Source organism: Prosopis cineraria, unplaced genomic scaffold (genome assembly GCF_029017545.1).
Source record: "Prosopis cineraria cultivar Desert tree isolate PC_DT_omini unplaced genomic scaffold, ASM2901754v1 PC8, whole genome shotgun sequence".
NCBI lineage: Eukaryota > Viridiplantae > Streptophyta > Magnoliopsida > Fabales > Fabaceae > Prosopis > Prosopis cineraria.
Genome location: NW_026555339.1, coordinates 1,761,943 through 1,774,848, shown reverse-complemented (window position 1 = coordinate 1,774,848; position 12,906 = coordinate 1,761,943). Strand labels below are relative to the sequence as shown.

Sequence of the window (12,906 nt, the reverse complement as noted above, 5' to 3'; positions counted from 1 at the left end):
ATCCTTGTAATGTATAATTACAATTTAAAATTTTTATTTCAATTTAAAAAAAAATTTTCTCATACCTTTGAATAATAAATAATTTTTTTCAAGGAGATAATTAGCTGATTTTTTATCATAAAATTTTACATGTCTTTTTATTGTGCAACTTAGTAACACGAAAGTGTCTTTTGGAGAAGTAGAAAGAGACGCAAAGGAGTGACACAGCTCGTCATACATTTCAATTTTTCTTCTCTCAATATCTCTGTCGCTCACACCAGACGAAAACATGATCCGCGACCGTGCTCATAAGTTACGCAAACTTGCTCGGATTGCACTTGTCACTGCTTATGAGTTATTACTACGAGACGTGGCTCCGTCCAATTTTATGAAGCAAATGAGTTGTACCGTATGAATTTTATTTTATAATTATGCATTGATGATGTGGATATTTAATAACAGAATTATCTAATATTATTTAATCCTGTAGTTGTCAGATTATTTTAGCAGCTCAGAATTATCTAATATTATTTAATCCTGTAGTTGTCAGATTATTTTAGCAGCTTAGTTAGTTGGCTTCTGCCAGATAAGACCGGGGACTGGTGGGTTTGAATACTCTGAACTAACGCGGGTACAGTTTCCTCCTGGATTTTCAAATATCGCGTCAAATTGCTCTGCTTGCAGCTGCAGCAAGCGTTGATCTATAACGGCAGGGCTTTCCGCCAAGCATTCTCTTAGCTGGGGCCCAGCTATCCAATCTGGCATCTTGTGACGGGCCCCTGATCTCCCCTCCATGTCGGTTTCCTTCTTTTAAATCATCGGCTTCGACTCCGTCGCCAAATTAGATTTACGTAGTCGATTACGGAATGGCTTGACCATTTAATTGAATTATTGATTGTTGATTTAATTGAGTAATGACCGCTGGTTTGGCACATTCCATTTTTTTGGCAGCGAATATGCTTCGTTTGCATCCATCATTCATCATTAACCGTGGGTGGTTGATTCCTTAACTCATTTTAGTTCTCCGCAGTCTCAACTTTTCTTTACACGTGTTTGCCAGCAACAACCGAGAGCATCTGATTGCTGGTTTTGATCTCTTAACACTGTATTATTATCGTATTATCTTTCTTTCTGGATTTTTCTTAATCTGAGTAACCAGGCGTCCTCGATCGATTTCTGGGGCAATCTATTGCTATGACTTACGGTTTCTTCCTATTTATGCTTTTGATATTTCGGGATAAGTAATAGAGGAGTTGCCACTTTTGTTCTCATAGACGGGGCCTGAAAATTATGGGGTAACTTTCTTCGATGTTTTGAGTTGTCTTGTTTGGTTTTTTCGAATAATCAGTTCAGTCGTCTTAAGCGAGGAGGGATAGAGGATTCAGCGGAACGCGATTAAGATTATCCTTAACGGGGTTATCCAGATTAGAGTAATTTAAGAGGATCCACGCGATGGAGAGGCTAGGCAGTTACATTAGTCGGAGCGTGAACACTGTTTCCGGCCCTTTTCATCCTTTTGGTGGCGCCGTGGATATTGTTGTAGTCGAGCAGCAAGATGGGAGCTTCAAGTCGTCACCATGGTACGTTCGATTTGGTAAATTTCAAGGTGTTTTAAAGGCAAAGGAGAAAATGGTCAATATTAGCGTTAACGGAGCGGAAGCTGATTTTCATATGTATTTGGATCATAAAGGAGAAGCATTCTTTATGAGAGAAGTGGATGCTAAAGATGGAGAATCTATGTTGTATCCATCATCTTCTAGCGATGAGACAGATAGCCGACCTCTGGACAATAAGCGCCCACTGAAGTCCGAAAGTTGTAATTTTGAGACTGACAAGTCAAATTCCATTGCTCGTGTAGGTGTAAACAACGGCGAACTCTTGGCCAGAGCTAATTCTCAACGATCACGGCTACTTGGTTTTGTATTTAATCGAAGGTCGGTGAAGGGCGATAATGGCATTCGCAAGGAAATAGAACTAAACAGGGTAGATTCATTGGAGCGTGCCGAGATTGCAGCTAATTTGTTGGAATTAAAATGGTCTACCAATCTTGCAGGTTGTAAATCAGCTCGTAAAAATAGCATAAAAACTTGGCAGAGCTCGCTTTTCCACGATAATGCTTTGGACCAATGTCAATTAAACGAGGAAGCTTGTTCCTGCTCTAAGCAAGAAGGTATCGGTTGTTCCAAATCTGTATCTGAAGGAATTGGTGAGGAGGAGAGTATAAACCTGTCATGTTTAAGCACCCAAGACAAAATACCTGAAAATTTTGTTGCGGGTGAAAGCTTTACGGAAGGGAAAACCAAGGTGATAGCGGAAGTATCAACAATAATTGATGTTGATGAGGATACTAAAGGTAACCCAGACGGGAACGAAGTTGTAAATGATAGCACCAGTTCTCATGTACAAGTTGCATGTGTAAAGCTCGAAACACACTTCGAAAAGCAATTGAGTGGAGAAGAGGTTTCTGGAAATTCTAGGGAGGACTTTTCAGCAAATGGAGATGGGTCTTTTGGTTATTGCAAAACATCAGAGAGAGCGATGGTGGGCACGGATTGTTCCACTGATCGAACTCATGAGGTGTTTTACCTTTCTAGTAATGGACGTGAAAGTCAACAAGTCCATGTGCAGGCTGAAATCTTAGTGCCAAACTTATTCCTGCGGTATAATGAGCATAGCAACAAAGATTCTAGTTCGGAACCAAAAAAAAGTTATTCTACTTTATTTTAGTAAACTTAATTGAGCTTTATGAATCAACTGGAATAATAAAACTAGACACATGTTCTGTTGTGGTGGACACTGACATATTAAAGTTCTTCTGTAGGTACAGAAACTGAGGAAGACGCTAAGAATGTTGATCTCAGGATGCCAGTTGAATTTTCGGACTTTCATTCTCAAGAAACAGATTGCTTTCATTCTGGTGTTAGTTATGGTATGGCGAATGCTAAAACCCAAAAACGATGCCAAATCCTCAAACTTTCAATTTTGGTCCGGAACTTCGTTTGCTTGAGGAGTTTCAGTCAAACTGTGGTGCAGCAACTTCCCGTTACAGCTGTCCTGGAAAACCAATTATTCGATGAGAATAAAGAGGAAAATGAGATTCTGGCATGTTATCTTCTCCCCAGGTTTGTATTGGTGATTGTGTCCTTAGCAATGCTACAATTGTGGATAGCGTTGAAAAAGTAAAACAGGCATTCGATACTAATTGTGATTCACATTCATCTCCGAAAAGCTCAGCCACTAAAAGTCATATGTACGACCTTCAAGAGTTTAGACAAACATGTCCCATAGTTATCCCTAGAAATAAGGTTGCTTGGGAGGAAGCTGTCCTGCTGACGGGATCCTTGCCCAAGATGTCTTCTCATAGTGACCGTCCCAGTAAACATGATGTTCCTCATCCTTTAAGTCAATCACTTGACTCAAAGTCCAAATCGTTGAAGTGGACATCTCCTGCCAACAATTACTTGAAACGTCTAAAATCAGATGGAGACAAAGAAAACCAGCTATTAGATGAGGACTCAGGTGACAAGGAGTACCATAGTATTACAGAAATCAAGCGCACCGTTCTGAATCCTTCCATTGGTAATATCAGTTCGCTCATCTGCTGTATTTTTGTAGAGTAAATGGAGGAATTTTCTCATTATTGTGTTTTTTAAAATCCTTCTTAAATAATTGCTGGTCCGTATTCAATGTTCTGGTACCCTTTTTTCGTATACATCTCATTGCAAACACCTATAGTATAAGGAAATGGGAGCTAATGCTGTTCCCAAGGCGTAGATGCTGTAAGATTGGGTTATGAACAAGTTTTACTTCTACCTGCCTTGAAATTAAGCTGTAAGATTGGTTATGAACAAGTTTACTTCTACCTGCCTTGAAATTAAGAGGTAACAATAGCTTGTTGTCAATGTTAGTCATCACTATTTTCCATGGGAGACAGTTGCTGCTGTTATTTTTTTTTTTTTGTGGGGGGGGGGGAGTAATGTTTGAAATGATAGGCGTTATATCTGTTGACCAAACTGACAAAATTCATACAGGGGACCCATTTCGGCTCAACCCTACTCCTCGTGGAAACTGGGGACTTTGCCTTTCTCCTTCAGGAGATCAAGATCTGGAAAGGCTGAGCAGCCTCCTCCAAGACCAAGTGATGCCCAAAGTGCTGCAACTGGCAATGCTTCAGAGAGCATAGTTGGTACTGATGAAGAAAAAAATGAACTCAAGCCCAATCCAAGAACAAAAAAGGTTAGGATAAAGGCTCCAACGTCTGAACAGCTGGCATCCTTAAATCTTAAGAAAGGGAGGAATACAGTAACCTTCACATTCTCTACTGCTATGCTGGGGAAGCAACAGGTCAGTAGTTGCAACCATTAATTTTAGTTGTCTATAGTTTACTTTTCATTTTCTTTTTATTTTCCTTTACTTAAAATCTTTTACTAGTATTTCCTTTATTTTTGTTTTTAATGCTTGACTTGCAGGTTGATGCTCAAATTTATTGTGGAAATGGAACTCCCGTATAGTGATCTCAGATGTGGATGGGACAATTACGAGGTGACAACATGTCTTCTTGAAAATGAAACTGCTTTTCAAGTAGATATTTTCCTCTGAAAGATGTCTTGTTTATATTAATCTTGTTATAGTTCCTCTGTGTTTCTTCAGTATTTTTATGTCCATAATTGAGGAAAGATATGGTAACCGCATAAAAAACGTTAGCTTCTTTGACCCCTTCAGTCACTGGGGGAAAAAAGATAAACATTAACATATGTTTTGAAGGCAACTTGGACGTACAGATGTTCCGTTAATTTCACAAAACTTTGAGGTTTTGGTACCCAATGAAGATAAGCTTTTTAAAGTTGCACTCTGACGTACATGTGGACTTTATTGAAGGAACTTGACGTCAAAATATATAATTTATATTTGAAATATTTGCACTCAAAGGCTTGTGCAATTTTACTGCATTTTGACATCATAAATCTGACCAGATCTGTAAGCTATGCATTGGAGTTTGACACCCATACTCTGGAAGGCACCTTTACTGCCATTCACTTCATGGCATTTAAATTAATTCCTGTACTAAATAGAACTAGACAGCCTAGATTGGCTGATTAAAGTTCAATTACAGATTGGATGAGAACATTTTTGTGAGCTATGATCTTGTATGTATGAACTTTTTCAGTAACTATAAGAGAAGCGGACTGATAATATTAACCCTATAGTTTCACTATTATTATAGATCTTTCAAATCAAATTTATTGATAATATATGATGATATTATAGTATATTTATGGTTGGAGTAATATCTTGGTCAAATTTGAGTTCCAGACAAGCTGACAGGTTTCCCAGCTCATATTCAAGTGCGCCTGCTGCGCGCGCGCATGTGTGTGTGTGCGTTTCCTTAAAAAAATACAACTGAATTGTTATGCAAGACAAATGGCGGGAATCATGATGAGCTGAAACTGCAGTAGTGCAGTTGTAGAACTTCTTTACATCTAGATAGATGTTTTTGTATATTGCGGTCTTCTGCTCCTCTTTCCATTTTCTATGGTTGAGTTTTCAACACTGCTATATGGCGTGATGAGGGAGACCTATGTAAATACGGAAAATTCACTCTTGAAAATTGACTTGCATGGATGAATTATCATGGCACAAAAGAACCACGCGAACTTCTGGTGGCAACCCATGTGAAACAGTCTTACTGTTGCCCTTAAAAGAGTTTATGTTCTTGACAGCTACATGCTTTGGCACTTATTTTGGCCCTGGGTTTGCCCCTTTTTTTGGAAGTGGTTTTAGTTCTAATACCAGTTGATTTAGGCCTAAGGGAGGGGAGTCTATGTTTCCCTCCTCCCCCTTCACATTTTTTTTCTTGGGGGGGGGGGGGGAGGGGGAGACTGTCCTTAAATCCTATTGGTATTGGAGAAAAACCATACTAGTTATGTGCTACAAGAATTACCGGGGCTACCTGATCTGAGGCTGAGTCATGTGATGATGGACGTATTTCCTCTCCTTTTTCACGTTTTACAGGTCAGATGTTCTAGGACAGTTCATGCCTTTTTAGGAGTAGATTGGTCACAGACTGGGGTTGCACATTTATACTCTGCTATCAAGGTTGGTTCGTCTTGTCCATATGTTAGTATTTTGATATTTAAACAGTGCAATAATATAGTGTACTTAATTCTTAACATATGCTTATGCCACTTATAATTTATTAACTAAATTATGGGTCTCATGCTTCACAGGAAGTCTATGGTGAACTACCATGTTTATGATTTATAAATAGTATAGTGTCTAATAAATTTTATATCATATATAGATATAGATTTTGCTGTGAGTATAGGTGGAGGCAGTCCCTCTACCCTACCTGTAACGACCATTCTTTGATCTTGTGCTTTTTCATCTTTTGAGCTCTTCTCTTCTGTTTAAAATTTCAGGAAATGATTACCAACTGCTTTTTCTTAGCGCTCGTGCAATTTCTCAGGCCTATCACACAAGACAATTCCTATTCAACCTTAAGCAGGTGATGATAAAATTGAGAGATTAGTTTTAAATCTAAAAATGAATAAACAAATTATTGAAATTTATAATCTTCTATTATTTTTGAATATGCAGAATGGAAAAGTCTTACCTGAGTCCTGTTCTTATTTCCCAGATGGACTTTTCCCCTCCCTATTTCGTGAAGGTGATTGATCTGCTATCCTTCCATTTCTACTTCTGGTTCCCTTTGTTATTACTTTTATGCGGATTCTTTTCCAAAATATGTATACAACAATCTTCCCACGTCACCTTGAGACCATTGCTTTTAATATTTAATCCTAAATAGTTATTACGTGGTTGAAGAATTTTCTTTGTTGATATAGATTTGAAATTTAGAACTTGAAGAGAAAAAAGGGAAAGAGGTGACCGAATTCCTTATGCATATAGTTTGTGCCTGACAATTTAACATTTTGTTTTGTCTTGCTTTATTCTTTATTTTTCTAAAACTACTTGATCAGCCTAAATGGGAAAGAAAAAGATGTTGCCCCAGCAGTAGTATATTGTCTGCTTATTTTTTTAGGACCACGATTGCTCACATTAGTAAAGACACATAGTATATTCGTATGCTTGGCATCTCTTATGGAAACGGGAAAGCTAGGGATAGGAATAAACTCATCGATGGAATTCAAGTGGTTCGTCTAAAGCTGTCTGCAAGGCCCAAAGCAGATTCTGGATTTTGGACTCTCGTGCCATACATACTTGTACCTACAATGATATATTACTTTTATGCCTTACAGTGTTATGAAGCCTGTATTAGGAACATAGAACCGTGTGATTGGTAGAATAGATGATATGAACCAAACCACAAAGGGGGAAAAGAGTAGATGATATGAAAAATTGTACTTTCTTTTCTTTACCTATTTCCTAATTAGGGAATAAAAACAAGTCTTTGAAAATTCTAGTTTTCCTGTGATAACATGTCACGTTTCACGCACCTGCATTTGTAAATTGCGCTGAAGGTTCCTTAGTTGTTTAGACATTGACTTGCATTCCATGCTAGCTGTGTTTTAAAGTTTCCTTATGCAAAGTATTGGCCATTTGGTATCAATAAAACTCCTTGAGGCTTAGCATAAAATCAAAATTTCTTGATCACACTTGTCCAATATCTGGAATAAGATTTCTGCTTTTCAATTTCCAGTCATCAGGAGGGCTCCGCATGAATTCAAAATTGCATGCTTAGAGGTTAGTTTCCCAATATCACGCTGTTAAAATGACATGGTTTTGATATTTTCTGTATGGTCATCACGTTATTAATGATCAGTCCAATTGAATGCCTACAGGACATCAAGGCACTTTTTCCCTCTGATCGCAATCCTTTTTATGCTGGTTTTGGAAATAGGGACACTGATGAAATCAGCTACCTTAAGGTTGGAATACCAAAAGGAAAATATTCATTATCAACCCGAAGGTAAATAACCTTTTTGTATGCAATCCATGCAACCCATCTCACTTAGTGTGATAAAACTTGTTGTTGCTGCTACTTTTGAAATAAACAGAAGTCAACGCTTCCTGCAATATTTAAGTTTGTCAAGCTTCCTTTCATGTCTAAATTTGCAGGGAGAGGTTGCTGTAACCGTCGTCTTGATACAAATCATATACTTCTCTTCGTGCTCTCGTAAATGGAATGTTCCCCCCTATGAACTCATCTGAGCAGGTTTAGTTCTGAAAGAACTTTTCCTTTTTAACTTTTAATAGATTTGGGAAGCAAACAAGGTGATTTTTTTTTTTTGGTTGTGTGTTTTGTGAGCTTCTTTCTCATACAAATTCTTTGGTGCAATTATTGCTGGACATTGGTTGCAGGAGGACTTCAACTCATGGAATTTCTGGAGGCTACCCCCTGTTGCTATGGATGTATAAGAGGCACGCTTGGCCATCTCGTATGCTTAGCGATGTGTAAAGTCTGCACTGCTTCTAGAGTTACTTGGGTAAACTTCAATCTCATCTCCCCATTAAATTGCTACAGAAATTATAGTTATGGGAAATGGATATCTTATTCGTTGGCTTTCAACTAATGTGCCGCAGATGATTTAAGCAGAATATTTTTTCAGATAAATTTTTCATAATTTTCTGCTATGAAAAATTTGATGCTTATCTTAAGTCTGTGGAAGGCATCTTTGATGTGACTTTATCGTGAACGAGCGATTCAACAAAAGTAGAACCAAAACAATGCCAATAATCAATTTATAATATGAATTTTCTATGAAGTCATATTATTTATAACTCATATGTAGTGCAATTTGTCCCTCAAACTTAATACAAAGCACAGGGGCCCATTTCTGGTTATAGATTGTTTTGTCAGTCTAAGGCTGTGCTTGTTATAAAACATCATCAAATATGCTTGTCTGTTATGTTAGTGCATATTTTACGCTGTTGTGCAATTTACACTGCTGGCATAATTTACACTGATAAGCCCGGTTGTTATGCAGGTAATTCTAGCGGCAAATGAGCCATATTTGATAATTAATATTCATCGGCACTCAGAAATTGATGAATGGAAAATTAATGAAAGAACAGCAGTTTTGTCCCGCTCGTGAAATCAACTTTTCGGCTCGTGGATGCTGTAAATATGGGCTTTGTTCTTTCTTTTCCATGTATAGCGTAGTTTAGTGGTCCCATGAGATACTCAAGGGACTAGTAGTCTAATCCAGTGGTCTCATAAGAAGGGAAAAAAAAAGTCGTAAAATCCTCCCATGCCATGTAAGGGCTGGGTTTCCATGTATAGTATAGTTTGTGATCCTTGAAACACTTGCAGGAGCAATAGTGTAATCTAGTGATCTCGATCACGAAAACCATTAAATCCACCAATCCCGAGAATAAGCTTGTTCTTCAAGTGAACAGGCCAGCACCAATACTTGAAAAGAAGCTAAATGCCACACATGCGAATTTGAATGACTCTTCTGCTTGAATATTTCCTAGTAAAACTGCTCGAATGTATGTAAACTTAAATGACTCAACATCTGTAATATGTGGAAAATTTTTAACACGTATCATGTATAGTTCTCCATTTTCTTTGCTTGCGGCATTTAATACTTTGATGAATGTTTCATTGTCCTGTGGATACAATATTTTTGTGGCTCGGGGTCTCCTTTGGACAAAGATGGTCCAGTGTACTTGCTATATCGCAAGGTACAGCGCCTAATACAAACACTTGTGCTATTTCTCTCTCGAATGGACAGAATTTTGGGCCTTACCTGGAGCCTGCTGCTGTTCAAGCTGAAAGTCTTGTACTATTCTAGTGGAAGGGTTTTACATGTGACAAACTAAATTTGAATTCCTACTAGAATGTAATACCCTATCATGATTCCAATAAATTTCTGCAATAAAAAGACATGAAAAGATATTGTAATAATTCAAAAAGAATACCTTCTGAAAAAAATGAAGGAAGGGGATTTGTGTAAATCCATTTCCTTTTTTGAACAGTGGAATCTTTATAGGGGTTTAGTTAGAGAAAATTTATGAAAAAGGGGCAAACCAAAAAGAGATAGGTATGTTGTATGCTGTGAAGTACGGATATTTTAAAAATGTAAACATATATATATCCGATACAATATTTATAGGATATTTTTGCATACGTATTACATATTTTAATATTTGTAATATAATTTTTTTAATAATTTTTTATTGTATCACTTAAAAACTTGAAAAAAACACTTAATACTTTAGTTAATTATTATAAATATCTTTATATTGCTTTAAAAAATTTTATTTAAAAATTAAAATACTTATACTTATATCATAAAATGTTAAAATATATATCATTAATATCTCCGTACTCATACTTTAAAATTTTAAAAATTTACTGTATCCCTATATTATGACGTGTCATATTGAATACTTATGCCCGTAACTATGCAACTTAGGCTGTATGCATATCAAGAGCACAACACAACGATACATGAACCACAACAGAAGGTTAGCCAGAGAGAGAGAAGGGTAAAAAAGATTATACAATTAACGAGACAACACACAGGTTGTGTGCGGATTCCTCTGGTCCTTATAGCATCAGTCACAAGCTGCCATGGAACTTGACAATGTATACTTATACAAACACAGAGACTAATGAAGACGACACACGTCTATCAGCATTTCTGGGTGTACCAGTTGAGGATACAAGCAAACGAGCTTGTCCATTTCGGCTTTGCCGGAGATTTTGCCGTCATGATTTAAGACGGCGATTCGGAGAAAACGTTGAGCTCTAAAACAAGGCCAGCGTGAGCCGATTTCTTTCACAGCTTTCTTGAGCTCGTCCTTGGTGAGACAACCGTCGCCGTTTCTGTCAGCTCTAGCAAGATTTCCCTCACTTGCTTCTCCGTCATCACTGATCGGGGTATGGCTACGGATATGAACCCTTTCATTATTGCCACTGCCTTGATCTCACTCTGCCTCTGCTCTTTCTTCTCAATTTCTCGCATTTTCCTTGCTGCTTCTCCTTTTTTATAGCCATATCTCCGGTCGTGGATCTTGCCCATTGGTAGGCTAGCTCCACCCGTTTCAGTTTGAAATCTACGTGACGGGTGGTTCTTCTTCTTTCTTCTGGAAGTTCTAAACTAACAGTGCCAGGATTCTCGCCTGTCCTCTAATGTTAGCATCCTGGCTCGCTATTAGGTCTCCCACCGCTGTCTCTGGGATTATCGTATTATCATATTATGTCTCGTTAATTAGGGATCCCACTCTAGCTATCTGTGCAGATAATATTTTGCTTGAAACATGTCATACTGTATTATTGGAGCACCTATCATCCTGACCCTCACTCTCAATTCTCATTAAATCTATCTCTTAGCTTATAGCCAACTTTTTCGAGATCGAGTCTGGGCGAAGAAATGAGCCATTGCTTTATTAAAACATTTTCATCGCTTTCGGATTAGAAGCAGAATCAGTGTCAGATTTATCAATTCATATACCAAATAATTATGAAGGCTCTTTGTCTTCTCATACAGGATTTGTAATAATACTAATAATATACGCGCAGTCGCGCACTGATTCATTGAGTGGAATATAATTCAAGGAATCAAAGCAGGTGGATCCGTGCAGAATCAATGTCGGGACTGAATCGGGTCAAGTGAAGAAGGGAAGCTATGCTTGATTTATCCCTGAAATAATTGAAAACATCAATTCATGCTTTAGATGTTCTCTGCTATCACTTCCTACCGGATAGCCTGATGGTGTATACAATGGTGGAGAGTGCAATGCAAGCTCTGGTACGGAAAAATATTTTATAAAAAGGAAACATAAGCACCATTAATAGTGAAAAGGAATACAGTCATCTCCAGAATCACGATATAATATATTATAAATCTGTCAAAATCAGATATAATTATGAGCACACTCACTGCAAATTAATGAAAAATTAGGCAGACTCGATAGGAAGAAGCCTTCCACTAAACTTGAGATTGGTTGAAGTAACTAGTAAGAAAGAGATATGATGTAAGTACTTTCCCTTAAACTCAGTTGTCAATACACATATAAGTAATTAATTGTCTCAAATAGTCTTAGAGTATTTCTTCCTAAATAAAGAGCAAGGAAAAAGAAGATGCTAGACCCGGTGGTAATAGCTGTAAGGAATGTTGAGGAGAAAAAGTGTTAGGTAAGCGTGACAGCTGTTTTTGTTGTAGATGCTCCTCTAAAAGTAATTTATCTAAGCTCAATTATCAATCAATGTAGAAGTAATTAATTATCTTTGAATAGAATTTATATGAAATTCTTCCTATTTTTGCTGTATCATAGCTCAAAGCTTTCAACTGTTTTAATTTAATATTTGATAAAATTATTAATATTATTTTACATAAAAATATATAAATAACTGGAACAATTAAAATTTGATCAAAATAATTTAATATTATAATATTTTATTTATATATTTTTATATAAAGCTAGAATAATTTTATCAAAAATTAAATCAACTCCATTGAAAAGCTTTGATTTAACAATGATAAAAGAAAAAAAAAACACAGTCTTTGATTTTTATAGTTTTATTAGGTTTTGTTTTAGTTCTTATAATTTTTTTTCTTATGTTGTTAGTCCCTATAATTTCAAAAAGATGGGGCGATTTTTATTTTTCATGTCCTATAGTTTTCATTTTTCAATGGTTTTAGTCCTTGTAGGGACTAAAACTACTAAAAAAAAACTAGAGAAATTAAAAATAAAACTCGATAAAACTATAAAAAACAAAATTATGTTTTTCCAAAGAAAAATGAAGGAAATAGAGAGTAAAAAAAAAAAAAAAAAAGCAAAGACCCATGTTCATCACAACTCTCCCTTCTCCATTTCTTTTTCACCAGATCTCAATTTTAAAGAGAAATTTTGTTTTTATTTACTTTTTGTTTAACATTTCAAGATAATATTAATTATGTTTTTTAATTATATTCTTATCTATGTAGATTTTACAAGTTTAACGGTGTTGATTAC

At 36.5% G+C, this 12,906-nt stretch overlaps 1 pseudogene; it reads left to right on the top strand.

The window, feature by feature from the left end:
• Window positions 1-1,413: 1,413 nt before the first annotated feature.
• Window positions 1,414-9,505, top strand: LOC129318308 (uncharacterized; annotated as a pseudogene).
• Window positions 9,506-12,906: the final 3,401 nt, after the last annotated feature.